This window comes from Notolepis coatsorum (assembly GCF_963971535.1).
Source record: "Notolepis coatsorum genome assembly, chromosome: 3".
NCBI classification, from domain to species: Eukaryota; Metazoa; Chordata; class Actinopteri; order Aulopiformes; family Paralepididae; genus Notolepis; species Notolepis coatsorum.
In genome coordinates this window covers 93924078-93942246 of record NC_140167.1, presented here as the reverse complement: position 1 = coordinate 93942246, position 18169 = coordinate 93924078, and the positions used below count along the sequence as shown (strand labels likewise).

The 18169-nt window shown below is 43.8% G+C and overlaps 1 protein-coding gene across 1 annotated transcript in view; it reads right to left on the bottom strand.

The window, feature by feature from the left end:
- LOC311225911 (uncharacterized protein) overlaps positions 1–18169 on the bottom strand; it is a gene marked incomplete at its 3' end in the record, with an annotated part of 119816 nt that overhangs the window by 89755 nt on the left and 11892 nt on the right. The window contains exon 2 of the mRNA XM_084311302.1: positions 14960–15095. The remainder of the gene's footprint in view (positions 1–14959; positions 15096–18169) is intronic.

Genomic DNA, 18169 nt, shown 5'->3' with positions numbered 1-18169 from the left:
AAAACAGTGAACAGGAGGTCTATTTGTTTTTCATTTAAATGTCTGGAAGAGATCAAAAATAAAAATGTCAAATGATATTTCCATTGCCTTTTTTTTGTTGATTTAAATGTTACTGATTGTGTTAAATGGGCATATAATATCGTCTCATATCGATCGCAGGCACCTGAATCGAATCGTATCGTGGCAGACTTTGTGATATCGGAAAATATCGTATCGTTGTCCAAAGAATCGATATCGTATCGTGATGAAACTGGTGATTCCCACCCCTAGTGAAGAGGTACGTTATATAGCGTACTGGCCAATCGCGTCTCGCTCTTCGCCATACTGAGATATACCTCATCTCCAGTACCTACTGTACTTCATTAACGAAAACAATGCACCGGATGCACTTGACCAGGCCCCGCCCCAGTGTCCCCTATAAGACACCGGACATGGTCATACTCGACCCTCCTCTTTTTCGTTTCCATCATGGACGTGTAGTGCATTCCATGAACTAGCTGTTATGAAATGCAGAGAGAAATTGAACAATGTTGGGTTTTCACCAGAGATTTGCCAGCCCCTGGAATCTTCTCGGCACATTCTGACGGTGCGTCGGGCCTGTCCTGGAGTTTCCTCGTCTTCTGACAGCGGATCGAGGGACGTCGCGCGACGGTTAGCTGTCGGGCTAAATCGCGCTCAGGTAGGGCCTGCGCCACCAGGCATCAATGCTGGCATTTGTGGTACTGCTCGTTGTCCCGTGAGACAACAAGTTGTGTATTGGAGCAAGGGGCGGCATATCTGGGTAAACGTTGTCGTTTTCCCGTCTATCCTGGAGCGTGCGGCTAACGCTATGCTATAATGCTAATGCTACGATGCTGGGTTACTGTTCCATTGATTCCCCGCCGAGGGATGTCTTTTTAAAAGGTCTTCCCTCCTCTTAACCATTCATGCTGACGGTCAATCGGTGTCTACTGTTGGGAGTTTTGACGGGGGCTTGTTTACCTTTTCAGGTGGATGGGCTGAGGCCTAGGGCTGGTGTGCTTTTTGTGAATCTATGACTTATGTGCGGGACTGGTGTTTCTCTGGTCTGCATCCCCTTAACACTGTGTATGGGCTAGCCCATTCTGCAGTGTGTTGGTGGAGTTTTAGTTCATTTATTCATTTACCCCTTCATGGGTGCACACCACAGTGGAGGTTGCTGGTTGCAACCACCACTGGTGCTCCGTGCTTGTGAAGCAGGTGGCATCAGTCCTTTGCATCTAGCATGTTGGAACGGTGCCCCGCCCGGCCGACGCCATGAGGTGAGTCGGCCCGGCAGGTGGCTGGTGGGCTGTTAAGCCTATACCGCCACGGTATAGAATTAGCAGCGATTAGTAACATTGTTCGAATTGCTGTTTTTTCTGCCAAAAATGGTGTCTGGTGGCGGGGCCTTGAAGGCCAGCCGACGTCGAAACATCGTGCAAGGTTTTGACGTTATTAGCTTTGACCTAGCCGCAAGCTATAACCACAGGGAGGGCTAGGATGCAGTCAACGCTTGTTTACAGACATCTTGGTTGGATCAGTCTCCCTTTGAGGGGGTGAGAAGTCTTTTCCCTCCTCAGGGCTCCCCTCTCCGCAGAGGGACTTTGGTCTTTCCGCAGGAGCGCGGGCGGTATTTGACCTAGGCCCCACACCGCCTCACACCCTCAACCAGCGGACATGTTTCCCCCGCCTGAGGTACCCTGGGCACAACGTCAACAGGTGACCGCAAGGCCGACAGCTCAGCTACATTAGATGAGCACGCCCTAAAAAAACTTTGCCGTCTAGCTGTGTGCAGCTCGCTCTCCGGTCACTCCCACCACCCCCCCCCCCCCCCCAACACCAGCGGGATAAGGGCTCTGATTTGTTTCCTTTGGTTGCGGGTCGCGTGTCTTCAATGAAGCGCAAGCGGCCCCACATTTAGCTTCTCATGGGGACAGGGGCTGACACCCAGTTGATGGCTGAAACTGGGTCTGTCCGTGAGAATGTTGTGCTGTCAAGCGGCTCCCACGCCACACGTTCTGCGTCTGTGTTTGGTTGAGCCTGGTGTTACGTCTGTCAACTACAAAGGTTGTCAGCAGGGGGGCTCGAGACCTCTTGAGGCAAACAGTGCGGGTTGACCCGACCTCGCCTTCGCCAGACCGGGTATCACGTTAGTGCCTCCCACTCCCGGAAGGCCGGCAATGGTCTGGCAGGCGCGCGTGATTTGGGTGGTAGTAATATCACTGCAGGGCTACGGTGTGTAGGAACCCACCCTATCGGGCAGTGTGGGGGCCTCACACCTTGCATGTCCAGCTGTAGAACAATTCCTCAGCAGTCCATGCTGGAGGGATGTTCAGTGGGGGAGCCTTTGTCACCTAGTATGATGTCAGCTTCTCCCGTATCAAACCGGCCCTTTCTGTCGGGGTCCCCCCTTGGGTGCGATTGCCTCATGGGTAATGTCAGGGTCCGATGTCCCGACTCCATGGAACGCTCTGCGTGTGACAGCACCTGCCTAGCACTGAGAATTCACCACTGGATAATAATATATATTAAACTAAGTAATTCACGTACCGTCCAGCAAGTTTCAGATTTTACCCAAGTAGAATTAAAAATAGAAGGCTTGTAGAGAGTGATGTCAGCCAAAAAGGATCCCCACAACGAGGCTAATAACTAAACACATACATACAGTACTACAGACAAATCACCATGTTACCCTTGAAATATCCATCCATTTCAATGCTACGGCGCACGCGCATCCACACATAGGCACACACCTACAACATAGACGGTACGTGCAGCCATACGAAGAATACGTCATACATACCACTGACTAGGTGAAACTATGGTTGCACATTTTACAAATCTATGCTCAATATCTTTACTTTACTCAGGGATTAAAGCAAAAAAAATCTCCTGACTGAACTTTTATTCAGGCCAAGTCATATTCTTATTTTAACCTCCACTGTATATATTTTTTTAATAGCGTTAGCGTTTTAAGGGAACTAGATTATTTTGAACATGTTTTCTATTGCCAGTTTGCTTTTACGTAATATCAATGCTGTTTTCAATTCATTAAATAAAACTGATACTTTGCAAGGGTTGACTCTGACTTTGTCATACAAATAAATAAATCTACATACTGTAACTTTTCAGTGCACGTTTTTATTTACAGTACATTGCGACAACTGAACAAGCTTATGACTTGAACAAGGAACTAAACAAGGGAAACAGTGCTTTAATAATGCATAATGCAATTTTACAACAAAAAAGTGCAGCTTATACAGAAAACTCCTAATTCTGGGTTTTATGCATGCATAACATAAAATATAGTAGGGATGCCCCGATCGATCGGCCACCGATCGTTATCGGCCGATAATTAGTATAAATATGCGATCGGAGAATTCCGATAATTAGTCATATTCGCCGATCGCGGAAACTGATCAAGTGGATATCTCACTCGCTTGTCTCAGACGCACAGGACCTGCAAACTGCTCCTCCTCCCTAGCCCCGCCCGTACCCGTGTAGAGTTTGTAAACACAGAGGAGGCGGACCTCCTCTGCCGAGTCTAGATAGTGCATTCGACCTGAGCTAACGTTAGCTACCTAGCTATCGTTACTGTTTAAACAAAATTACCCAGTCAACTATTCACTTTTAGTAGGCATTGTCTAACGGTATTTAGCCGGCTAGCTACCGATAGCTCCTGATATCAACAAATGCTCCAGCAAGTCTTGTAGTGCATGTTGATACCTCCGTTAGCTCGCGTTAGCTGACGTTAATTCACTGTTCAAAACGAAATGTCCGATTGAACTAAATAGTTGTCTTAACGTCATCTAGCCGGCTAGCAGTAGCTACAGATAGCTCCTGATATCAATGTCTTATAACATTGATTGAATGCGTATTCGAGCTGAGGGCTTGCTGAATGTGAAATGACCAAAGCATAACGTTACCAATAGGGTCCCGCTGCAGCGCCGGAGAATCCTTTTTGGTAGCTGGAGGCTACTAGAGTACACACAGACAGTGGAGCTGTTTGCAGATAGCGAGCATTTTGACTTGTTGCGTGGTGGCGATGTCTCGCAGATAATACAAGTACAAGTCTAATTATATAATATATATATTTTATTAAAAAAAAAAAAAAATTATATAAAATAATTTTTAATTTCTTTTTAATCAAAAACGATCGGTATCGGATCGGTATCGGCCGATATGGCTCACGACGATCGGTGATCGGTGTCAAAAAACGTGATCGGGGCATCCCTAAAATATAGATTTCAAATGTATGTGTCTTGTACTTAATCCACAAGTCTTCTGCATCCAGAGTAGGGCTGCAACGATTAGTCGACATAATCGACGATGTCGATTATGAAAAATCGTCGACGAGATATTGTTGCGTCGATTAGTCATTAAAAACAATAACAATTAATAATAAGTAACTGCAATGCGCAAATGTTCATTTGTAACTGCAATGCACTACAGGAACTGCTGGGGGCAGTATAGTTTCCATTGTCTGACTGCAGTGCATTCTGGTACAAAACGGCGCAGCCTGCAGGTAAGAACTTCACTGCAGAAGAAAGAATGACCGATGGCGGAAGGGAGAGAGAAAGACAGAGGAGATGAGATGGCGGAAGGGAGAGAGAAAGACGGAGGAGATGAATTAAAAAAAACAAGACCGAGGGCATCAAAGGTGTGGGAATTCTTTACAGATGACAAACCGAAGAAAACTGTTAAATGCCGATTATGCAAGGTGGAATTGGCATTTCACAGCAGCACCACGGCGATGCACAAACATCTAAAACGAAAGCACCCCGGAGCCACGGTGACGTCGTCGGAACATGGGTAAGTTCTAGAGTAGTTAGCCATAGTATTGTATTTTTTACGTTGGAAAACAGAACGTCTCATGGATATGGATATAATGCTTGCTATGCGAACTCTATTGCTGAGGCTTATAGAGGCTGCGCTGCTGCTGTATGTTGTAAGTAACGTTAAACAGCGCCATGCTTAGTAGTTAGTACAGGTGAGGTTACAGCGTTGCTGGCGCTGCTTCACTTTTAGTTTCGTTTGTTATGCCGACCAACCGGATACGGAAATACCTCACGTATATATCTGTAGTCACTCTGTCTGTAGTCCACAAAATAATATCCCTTAAGCGATAACTCCCTCTAGTGGGAAAACATAGATATTGCATCTCAATATTATTAATTCTAGCCTAGGTATATATAAGGCTGACTATAATTAATAAAAATAAACTGATAGTCTGATACTATAGCCTACAAATTCTGATGATAATTAATACAGCTTTCTGTTTTTTTTGTTCTTTTTCTATTGTAGGGCAAAGCAAACACGTGTGGATGAGTTTGTCCTGAAGAGAGGCTCATGCACCCCTCAAATGGCTGGAGTCTTCACAGAGAGCATCCTCACCATGCTTGTTAAAGACATGAGACCATTATCGATGGTTGAAGATGAGGGCTTTAAGCAGATGGTCACCACATTCCATTCAGGTTACACCTTACCTTCCAGAACTCATTTTACAAAGCTCATGGAGAGAAAGTATGAAGATACTTTTGCTAAGGTTAAAATTGCTCTTAAAGCAAACAAGAACAAGATTGCCCTGACAACTGATGCCTGGACCAGTGTTGCGACAGAGGCATATCTTGGCATCACCTGTCACTTTATAAGTGATGACTGGAAGCTCAATAGCTTCTGCCTCACAACCATGCCACTCGAAGAACGGCACACTGGGACCAACATTGCTACATGGATTGAGCAGGCTGTGGAAAGGTTTGAGATCCCTCCAAGCAAGCTTGTGGCGGTTGTTCATGACAATGGCGCCAATGTCCTGCTGGCTGCTGGCATCTTGGAGAAAAAACATGGATGGGTGTCCATCTGCTGCGCAGGCCACACATTACAGTTGGTGATCAATCATGCACTGAAACAGCCTCTGAGCACTAGGAGCAGCGAGGTGTCTCGTCGAGCACTTTAAAAGGAGTGAACTGGCTTCAAGCAAGCTGAAAATAAAGCAGAAACAGATGGGCACCCCGGAACACAAACTTATCCAAGATGTCTCTACCAGGTGGAACAGCACCTATTACATGGTGACTCGCCTGCTGGAACAGAGATGGCCACTGACTGCGACTCTGTCTGACCCGGCAGTAACACAGAGATGAACTGGCCAAAGCTCTCCAAGCTTTTGAATGTGCCACTGTCTACCTGAGTGGTGAAAACTATGTGACCGTCTCCGCCCTGCCTCCTCTAGTCAGAGGGCTTCTGAAGTCCACCCACACTGCCTATGATACAGCTCCTGTGCAGGCCTTCCAGGCGGCTGCTTCAGTGGCGACCACTACACGCTGGTCAACAGAGCTTGCCATCAAAGATGATGACCCAAGCAAAACGATCATTGCATCTGCACTAGACCCACGATTCCGAAATTCCTGACACCAGAGGAGAGGTTCACTGTTGAGAATAAATTACAAGCCCTGGTCCTACAGTCCACTAGGAGTAGGAATGAAGAAGCTGTTGTTCAACTTGACATTAATGACAATTATGCCACAGCCTCAGCTGAGACAACTAGGTCTGTTTCAGCTCTCGATTCACTGCTTGGAAGTGAGTCAACAGACAGTGACACTGAGAGCAATGATCAGGATGCACGCACACAAGCGATCATTAACGAAGTGCTGATGTACTTCGGAGAGCAGCCCATCTCAAAGACAGAAAATCCCCTGTCTTGGTGGAAGTTGAATGAGGCAAAGTACCCAACCCTTGCATCACAAGCCAAGTCATACTTGTGCATTCCAGTTACTTCCACTCCCTCTGAGCGTCTCTTCTCAGCAGCTGGGAACATCGCCTCAAAGAAGCGGGCCAGCCTCACTCCAGAGCATGTCGATATGCTCACGTTCCTGCACTGCAATTTAAAGAAATAGTAAATGGTGTGTACTGTGTTTTCCCCTGCAGGAGATGATGATGATCAGACAGACACACACAATACATTATAATTACACACACGCACTCCTCTCACTCACAGTGATCAGAGTAAGACACACACACATTGGACATCACACATACACACTCCTCTCACTCACACACAGCGATCAGAGTAAGACACGTACTAACACCACCACCAATACCACCACTACTAACACCACCACCACTACTAACACCACCACCACCACCACTACTACTAACACCACCACCACCACTACTAACACCACCAATACCACCACTACTAACACCACCACCACTACTAATAATATCATTTTTAATTTTTTTTTTTTGTTGTTTACATTGGTTTTCGATTAGTCGACTAATCGAAAAAATAATCGGCAGATTAGTCGACTACCAAAATAGTCATTAGTTGCAGCCCTAATCCAGAGGTTCTTCTAGTCTTTGGACTATAGACCGCAGTGTTGCTACTGTGTTTATGTCAGGGTTTCCGTTCGAAAATATTGTTGCCGGTCTCCGTGTCCTGCAAGATTTCAATCTACCGGACAAATGGGATCAATTCCGGTCAGAGTTTATTGAGCTTAAAAACAATTGATAGGCAGGCTATATAAAGAATGACATCCTCAAGGCATGTAGATTTATAATATTTTAACTTAAAACTAGGCTACTTTTGCGTATATACAGTCATTAATATATTCCAAATAAAATAAGTCCCTCGAGACTCCGTGCTGCTGCCGACTTGAAAATCAAATAGGTGTCTCTGTGGGCAGTCGGCCCGACATTAATAAACAGCAGTCTGTTATAATCACATTTTTATGAGCTAACGAATTCCGTTATATTGGACATTTGTATTAATTATATCAAGCGAAGAACTGAGAAATTTCGCAGAGAGAGATGACAACATTGTTGTGGGTTTGCGTGATGACTATCTCCGCCTCCCAGTCCCAACGAAGCGATAAACGAGCAACTGCAGAGCCAGCGGTGCTTTCAGGTCCGGTCTGGGGACTGCTCAGCAGCGCCACCCACCCAACAGCTGAATTGCCAATGGCTGAATTGGAGTATTGCACTGTGCGGGCACAGCTCTGTGAGCTCTGCGGCTCTGCAGCTGCATGCTCTCGCAAATCCAGCACCAAGCTCCCGCTGACTCATCGGTCATTATTAGACCTGCTTGGTGAAGCAACAATGAAACAAATGTAACTATTTTAATACAATTCAAATTGTGCTTAGAGGGAATTATTTTCACAGGACATTATGACCGGAGATATTTAAATATGTCGGACTTCAACAGATTTCCCCGGTAAAAAAACGGTAATTACCGGACAACGGAAACCCCAGCCTTATGTGACTACAGACCACTGTGTTGTAGCCTACTGTCCTTATGTGACTACAGACCACTGTGTTGTAGCCTACTGTCCTGACTGTGACTACACACCACTGTGTTGTAGCCTACTGTCCTGACTGACTACAGACCACTGTGTTGTAGCCTACTGTCCTGACTGTGAATACAGACCACTGTGTTGTAGCCTACTGTCCTGACTGTGACTACAGACCACTGTGTTGTAGCCTACTGTCCTGACTGTGACTACAGACCACTGTGTTGTAGCCTACTGTCCTGACTGTGACTACAGACCACTGTGTTGTAGCCTACTGTCCTGACTGTGACTACAGACCACTGTGTTGTAGCCTACTGTCCTGACTGTGACTACAGACCACTGTGTTGTAGCCTACTGTCCTGACTGTGACTACAGACCACTGTGTTGTAGCCTACTGTCCTGACTGTGACTACAGACCACTGTGTTGTAGCCTACTGTCCTGACTGTGACTACAGACCACTGTGTTGTAGCCTACTGTCCTGACTGTGACTACAGACCACTGTGTTGTAGCCTACTGTCCCGACTGTGACCCTACTGTTGTAGTTGTCGCGCTAGGCAGGGAGGCTGTGTGCTGGAGAGCGTGAATGCAAGTCTTGTGGCTAGCTACTGATTGATGGCGAGCTAGCACCCTTTTCCCATTACTGCCATACTGTAATTTCCTGTGGCATACGTTGCAAAAACACACCTGGCTCTTTTAGTTTTTTGCACCATGAACTAAAAGGCTTGTTATCATACCCAATTTCGTAGAGCCAAGCCCATCTCCATTTATTTCTCATGCATTCATCTACCTCCGACACATCAGAGCCTTTTTTTAGTATGCACGCATCCATGCTTATAGCATTACTAGCTAAACGGAAATGAAGTTTCCATGCTCATATGGGCTCCGATGAGTATCAGAGGTAGATCAACGCGTGAGAAATAAGTTTTGTTTGGGTTTTGTCCGCTAAAGTAGGCCTAATGCAGGATTTGTGCACATGTGTTTTCTTGACATAGCCTAATAGCCTAATGGTGTGAATGCGTTTCTTCTACTGGATCTACCTGCCTGTTCATTGTCTATGTATGCTGAAAGTCGATCAGACCAAGTTTAAAAGAATAAAAGTGATTAAATATATAACTTTTGTCCTGTAACATGTATATGTTCAAAGAGAATGTAGCGTATATCAGCCTACGATTTATGGTAAAGTCAATCCCGCGGGGTGCGTCATATAAAAAACATCTCGTGACTGAACAGGCAAGTCATATTCTTATTTTAACCTCCACTGTATATTTTTATTTAATACCGTTAGCTAAAAGGAAAAGACAACCGATATCAGGGTCTGACAGCACTACAATTACATTTTCATATCATAACAACAGGCTGAGACTCACCGGTAGAGCCGTCGCGCCGCCACTAACCCTTCAGTAAGCTGTGTGGTCCGGGCATAAATGTGTCCATAAATCCATTTAGTTAGATCCAACAGTCTGAATGTATCTTGCGATTATTATACATTTCCGACGACAAACTATTAGCGTAATCCTGTCTCTCGAGTCACTGCGTGCGACCCGTGCGTCCTGCCATTAATGCTCGCCAATGACTCTGCTTGGCGCGGCCGCAGTAGGAAAAAAATTCCCCATTTCATGATATTTGACGCCTCTGATTGGCTCAATTTAGTTTAAATCTGTATGCATCTACAAATCATATTATACCAGGTAGCCAATTGACGAGAAATCCGTCAGACTCCGAATCAAATTGACGGAACTCCGAATCAAATTGACTGAAATCCGTCTCAAGACGGAACGCTTTAATGCCCGTTTACTTTACACTGGCTTACTAACAGTCTTAACACAGAAGGTCATTCATTTAATGTTGCATATCAAGCTTGGATTGCCACATTTAGATGATGAATAAAACGTTGAAGCTTGTAAACTATGTAAAGCAGGGCTATTCAACTAAATTGTTCAGGGGGCCACATTGTCAGAAACCCAAAAGGCCAGGGGCCGGACTGCCACGGCGCCTCCCCGTGCTATGAATATATGTACACTTGACACAACACGCAACCACATTTTCACAACTTTTATTTAAAGGGGAACTATTTGACTATTTCTTTCACTATTTGGGCACTTTTACACAATTCCTGTGGGTTTATGGAACACCTCTGTAATTTTTATTTTTTTTAATTCATTGTTTTGTATTTCTAATCAAGTACTCAAAAACAGCATTTTTCTACCTCAAGATCTTAAGCCGTTTTGAGCCTGGGCTCCAACCACAGTGGGAACTGTGTGGAAACTCAGCTGATTATCATGCAGCGGTGTCTCTCTGACATCACAAATCAGCACATTTTCAGATGACTCAGGCTACGTTTAGACGAGCGTTTTGGGATGGAAGTCTGAACAGAAACCGCAAAAGTCGTCTTGCGGTTTCACTTTTAATTTTGCGTTTAGACAAGCGTTTTGGGGTGGAATTCTCCGTGCAGACGAGGCTGTAACGACGGAGCCCCGCTGTCACACGATTGGCGCATATGTCACATGACGTGCTGTGAAGACCCGCCCTACTCTGCCTCTGATTCGCAGACTGTGGATGGGGAATGTGATTGGACCAAAGCAGAGTCACTCACAGACATTGGGTCCAGTCACGCCGCGGGACAGATTCTTGTGTATTTAACCCTTTCACTGCCACACGACAGCCGGTTGTGTGATAGTAAAGGGTTAACCTTCTGTCGTGTGGCAGTGAAAGGGTTAAAAGTACTGCCAATGTAGCCTTCAGGTGATCGCCATGGATAGAATCAGACATGCTTTGTTTACGCTTCTAGGCTACTGGCGCATGCCTGTGATGAAAGCAGTACGCGCGACCAGAGCCGTGACAACCCTTTCGTCATCGTTTTATGCGGTTTGACAGTTTAGATGAGAGCGCAAAGGTTTAGCTTTTCTAGGAATTCCACCCTGGAAGGTAGTCTAACTTTTTTGCGGTTTCACCCCGTAAAAACGCTGTTTCCGTATAAACGAAATGCACATCCGAAAAAATATTTTTGCGGATTCACCTGCTAGCGTTTCCGTCTAAACGGGGCCTCAGTTCAGTGAGGGTGAATATTGTGAGAGGAGAATTGGAAGAATGCGCCAATATGAGAATTAGAGACATAGATCATATTAATATAAGTCCACATAGCTAGGAAACAATGCTAAACACTGAAAAAGGCCATTTATAAGATAGTTCCCCTTTAACTGCATTGCAAAAGTAGTATACTTTTCAAAAAAAGTGCTTCATTTATGTGCCACATCTGCAACATCTCCTGCAAAAAAGTGCTTCATTTATGACTGTGCAACAACTGCAACATCTCCTCTTCAACATTTCAATATAAAAATAAAATAAAAAACAAACAGTATATATCAGTATATCAGTAACCCTTCCAGCGTCAAAGGCACACGCTGGCTTCCTCATATTGAGCGTGCATTGCATGCACTTCTCAAACCAGGACAGGATGAACAGGACAGCTGTTTAGCATCATCCTCTGTAAGTTTGGAGAGGTTAATTTGATTAAGATATGTGTCCATTTTGTTTTGATCAAAGGTTGTTTCTGATTTATACAAGTTAGAGTAGAATTCTTTGAATGTCGCGTTTATTTCTTTGGTGTCTGTTATAAGTCCTTGTTGTGCTCTAATGGAGGTTATATCTGCAAATTTTGCATTAATTCTTAATCACGTAGCTAGTAGGTGACTTGGTTTGGAGCCTTGAGAGTAATGCTGTTGTCTTGTGCTACGTATTTGTACTTCAGATTGTTGTTTATAAATGGCGTTGATCTCTATTTTTAGTAAATTAACTTGAGATTCCAGTCGAACCGAGTCGTTATATTGTAAAGAAGTAAATAACGTAGAGTAAAGCGTTTCTAGTTCCGCCAGTTTTGAGCATCGATTCTTGCGTATTTTGGATGAAAAGCTATCAGTGAAATCCTTGATCATTCCCTTTACCGACATCCATAATATTCTAGGGTCCGGAACCGAGTTCACATTCTCTGGTAGGAATACCGAAAGAGCTTCTTTGAGTTGTGTTATGAATTCCTTGTTATTCAGCAGTGTCGTGTTAAAGCGCCATCTTGGGGCCCGGGATGATAGTACACCAAATGATCCTATTAGAAGTAAATAACAGTGATCTGATAATGCATTGGGTACCATCTCCACTTCAGTTATCAAATAGCCTCGGGGTTGCGAAAACATAATCTATTCTGGATAGTGTTTTATGTCTTGCTGATCAACAGGAGTACTTCCGGGTTGTGGGGTTGAGTGATCGCCATAGATCATTTACACCTGTATTCTTTGTCCATTCCTTTAACGCTTTAGATGACTTTTTTTGTTCATTGGAAAAATTGGGATAAGACTTATCTAGCCCAGGGTCCCAAATGGCATTAAAATCTGCACCAATTATAAATGAGTATTCTGGAAGGTTTAACATTTCCCTAGTGAGTGCAGTGTAGAAATTAGTTTCGTATAGATTTGGGGCATATACCGCTACCAACGCCATTTTCCTATTCTTGTGTATAATCTTAGCTATGGTTATCCGACCATCTGCATCAGACCATACTCCCTTCAATTCAATATTCAATTTCCGTTTCACGACTATAGCAACTCCACGGGTTCTCGTTCCAAAGGAAGAGTGGCTAATGTTATGGTATGTGTTGTCCGCTAACGTCGCTTTGTCTCCCACTAAAATGTGCGTTTCGCTTAAGAGAGCCACATCCACCGGTTTGTTTTTCATCAATGTGAGCACGCTTTTGCGTTTATGTTGATTATTGAATGTTTTATTTTTTACAGTTTTTGTATTTTTCTGACATGGGGGCTCAACAATAAATGACAATCAGAAATGTCAAGTTGCATGTTGTTATTCTAACCAGCTTAGTTCTGTTGCATTTCCAATTTATTTATGTAAATTATAAAGTGATCAGGAATCGATAAGGGAATCTATACGATAAAATCCTATCAATTCCCATCCCTAGTGGGGATCGGACGTTGTGGACAGCGACTCCTACAGGTCGGTTGGTGCGCCTGCGCAGTAGAATCAGGAAGCGACAAGGGCGGCGTGTCCCTCCCACGCAGACCCTCGCCGCTGAGAGATCGCGCTGTGCAGGTGAAAAGATGACGGCTGCCTCCTCGAGTACCGGAGGGGACACATGATGCAAGGCTTCGTCCACATTGCAGCCGGCTTGTGGGAGGCATGGCCTAACAACGTTCGAGACAGGAGAGGGTAGAATTGGACAATACGAAATTGGGGAAGGGAGAAAAATTGAAAATGGGGAGAAAAAGTAGATAAAAAAAAAGAAAAAGATATCCCAACTCATTTAACAAATGTTAAATGATCTATGTTGGTCTAAACACAATCCTCATGAAACCGATGATAGATTAAATTCACTTTCATGAGTGAAAAATTTAATTTTTTTACCACTTTAGCCATGTTTTAGAAACAAGGGGTGGCTCAATTTTGCCCTATGCTCAATTTACCCCAGTCTCCCCTACTGTGTTTCATTAAGTGAAAGAATATATAGTTTAAAATGGATGTGGATAGAGCTGCCGCGGTATTGATATTTTCCTTACCGCACAAATTTGCGAAATATTTCCTACCGCCGCGGTTATTACCGCACAGTGCGCACAAAAAAAATTTTTTTTGTAGTTACTCTTATAGCCTGCCTCTAGTCTAATGGCGCTTTTCCACTGCATAGTATCTACTCGACTTGACCCGCTTTAGGCACCTGGTACTTCGTTCCTTTTCCACTGCAGCCAGGTACTACTCCGTTTGTCTCCGTGTGGGGATGCAGGCGGGGCCGCTCGCTTGTGTACACTGAAAGCTCCATGGGCATAGCCAATTAGCCATGTCCGAGGGCTTGCAGCAAGCCAGAGTTTAACACAGTTTAAATCAATCAATCAATCAATAACAACATTAACCATACTCTCGTTGCGTCTATTCTGCCAAAGCTAACGTTACCTCTCATTGTGTATTCTACCAAGCAACCCGGGTTTAACGTTACCTCTCGTGTATATCGGCTGACGGTAGTATTAGGCTAATAACAACAACAAACTTAACACATCAGCGATCTTGTTGTGACACTAAACTCTCCGCTCGGTGGTAAATTGGGTTGATGTCGGTTTTGTTTCATCAATAAATAAGGCAGAATACACAGTGAATCCATTCTTTTGTTTATTGCACTTGGTTCTGTCGCAAACAAATCCTGAATGAAATGCATCCTTAGCGAGGCAGTAAAGATGGCGGCGTTCTGTTTTTGTTCAGAGCCTCCAAACTGTGACGCGTCTCTCTTCTGACCAGTCAGTGGTCTGCAATGTTTCACATGACTTTTCTGGTACCACTTCTACCCAATAGGGTCGCTTGGAACCGAGTAGGGTATATCTGCAAAGCCGCAAGCCGCAAGCCAACTTTATTATTATGATAATAAAACAGCGGTGACGCGGTATTCAGCCTAACTCTGCGGTGAGCGTGATGCAACAGCGATACCGCGGTAATGCGGTTATCGCGGCAGCTCTAGATGTGGAACTGAATTATTATACGATGCGCGTCAGTGTTTATACTCCTCTGTTTAGCCCCTCACTGCCTTTTTATTGACAGCCTACATGTAGCCGCAACAGTTCCTTTCGAGCGCCGCTGCTGCAAGGAAGGAGCAATAAGTGGAAAACAATGTGAACATAATTGTACTTACAGATGTTGTGGTGTCCAAGGCCGTTTCCACAAGAACGTTTTGATCCAGATGTGAAGTCTTGGTCCAGTACAGTTCTGCCACAGAGACGTTAGAAGAAGGTTTTGATCCAGATGTGAAGTCTTGGTCCAGTACAGTTCTGCCACAGAGACGTTAGAAAGAGACTCTTTTAATTGTATCCAACATGTCTCTGGTCCGACTCACAACAAAAGGTAACACACTTGATCTGGTTCACAATCGGGTTAAAAGTCAGTAATGTTTGCACAGAGGAGTTGACGGTGACCGATCACAAATGTGTTCCGTTTAGGGATGCCCCGATCGATTGGCCAGCGATCGGTATCGGCCGATATTCAGTATAAATATGAGATTGGTGAATTCCGATAATGCTTTATTTTCGCCGATCATGAAAACCGATTGATGACACGGAAAACATGATCCAATTCTCTGCAGAGTTCTCACTCGCTCTTCTCTCACAGCCACACTCTGCTGCTGCACGTATTGCCCCTCCTCCTCCTCCCCCTCCCAGACCCATCTCATGTCAACAAACCCTTCAGCAAGACTCGACTGCATGAGCACCGCAGAGCTCCTCTTTCAACATAACAAGCATTAAATAAAATGGCCCAGTCTATTCACTTTTGTTTAATACATGAGGCGTTGTCTAATGTTATCTAGCTACTGATAGCTCCTGATATCAACGTCTGATATCAGTTTGGTATTCGTTTTCGCAAGTGCTGGGCTGGCTAGCATTGGTTAACTAGCTATCGTTCGTGAGCTAACGTTAGCCACCAAGCTAACGTTACTGTTTAAACAAAACTACACAGTCAACTAGAGATGTTCCGATACCATTTTTTCCTTTCCGATCCGATTCCGATACCTAAGCTTTGGGTATCGGCCGATACCGATATTTATCCGATACCAGTGCATACATTAAAAAAAAATATATATATATATATATATTATATAATTTTTTTTTCTTTTTTTTTTACAGATACTGTTATACAGTTTTTTTAGTAATAACTAGAAAGTAATGGTATTTATTCAACAACAGGTGATTGTATATATTTGTATTAGTATCATTAATCAATGAGTATGGGGCTGCAGCACTGCAGATATACCCTACTCAGTCTGTAAGCTAGTGGCAGATAGAACGTTCGAATGTTGTGATTTTCGATGCAAAATAAATATTCAAAATTCTCTTTTGAAACTCCGCCTCAGACTTATCCTTTGGCACTTGGAACTTGCTGTACTTTGCTTGCAGGTCTGCAGCCATTATTGCTGGATTATGAATAGCACCAACTTTAGACTCAGTAACGTTATCAAGCTAAGCTAGCTGACCTAGCTCGTCTTCCCGCATTGACATTTGATAACGTTAGTCAGCTAACGCTAGTCAGTAGTAGGGGTGGGAATCACCAGTTTCATCACGATACGATATCGATTCTTTGGACAACGATACGATATTTTCCGATATCACAAAGTCTGCCACGATACGATTCGATTCAGGTGCCTGCGATCGATATGAGACGATATTATATGCCCATTTAACACAATCAGTAACATAAAAAAAAAAAGGCAATGGAAATATCATGACATTTTTATTTTTGATCTCTTTCAGACATTTAAATGAAAAACAATCTATTGTTTTTAATACAAATAGACCTCCTGTTCACTGTTTTTGGTTCGTTTTTATTTTTTTTCCGATATTAACACTATGGTCGCCAAAACCGCCGTACGACCTCTTTCCTCGCCACGCTCATTCTGCCAAAGATGCCGTACCAAGTCTTTGATATCAATATTTCAAAAATCGGTGATCGAAATCATATTTCTCCCCCGGACACTTGAGATATACTGTTGATCCCTTCTCAACTCTCCAACGGTTCAAGAGCGCCATCTGGTGGCCGATCGGTGGATCGCCCAAACAGGAAGTGATGCGCCGGAAGTTGTGCTCTCCCATATTTCGTCTGGGCACTCGCTATCGTTAGCGGGACTCCATCTTGATACACTGGACATCGATCGGTTGCAAATAACTCGATAAACAACATGATTTGGACGTATATACTATTATACAACCTGGAAATGGATCGCATATTTCTACATCCCATAATAGGAACATTTCTGTTCCACGCTCATCGCCCAACGCTACGAGGAAGCTACGGTAAGATTCAACGTTATTTTCTAACGTGTTCTATACCAACTGCTCTAATGATCATATCACTCACACTAGATGAATCCTATAACTTTGGCCACGGAATTATAAACGACCCCCCCCCCCCCATCCGGTCATCATCAGATCATACTTAGTAACTTCTAAAAGCACGTCCATTTGAATTTTTTTATCTCGCGCAGATTCCTATCAAACTGTATTTCATCATCAATATAATACATTTGGGGCTATAAATCACGTTCTGTAGAAAGCTGCAGAAAACGATAAAAACATACTTATACTTTAGACCGTATTTTAGTATGAATATGTGAATGAAAAAGTATAACGTTGCTACACCCTGAACAATAGATATAGGACGTTGAATGGGCCATAGTAATGTCAATTTTATCAATACAATTTAAAAAGTTATAGACCTGCAAAGAAGGGGACCTTCTCCATATTAAATAGGGCTGGCGGAGGATGGTAAATTATGAATTTAAGCCTGGCGATCAAAGTGTTAATATCCTATCACAGCGCTGTATTTTGGCTGGAAAAGGCATATTGGGAGTCAGAAGGTGCAGTACCGGCCAGATCCTGTTAGTGGGGCTATCTCGAGAATGCAGTAATTCCCCCTCCATCCCAGTCCCTAGTGGACCTCTGCTGCTCTCTCTATCAGCTTAGCTTAGTTAGCTCACGCTAACGCAACGTTAATTTCGGTATTTAACGCGATGTGGGCATAAAGGAATGGCGAGGATGGAAAGCATGTTAGATGCATTTGACCCCTTGTGGGGGAAAAAAACTACAGGCACTTATTTCGGGCAAAATAGGAGGACTCTGAAGCAATGTTGTCTAACGTCTACACACGCTGAGCTACTGTTGTTGCAGCCAGCCGGGCGGATATGCTCACAAGGGGATTTTCAAAATAATCGCATAATCGCAATATGAATCGATCTTTTTACGTTGCATTAGGGCTGGGCGATATGGAAAAAAATCATATCGCGATAACGATATGATAATTTTATTTTATTTCTCGATATCGATAATTATCGAATTGTTATAAGTATTTAAATTTT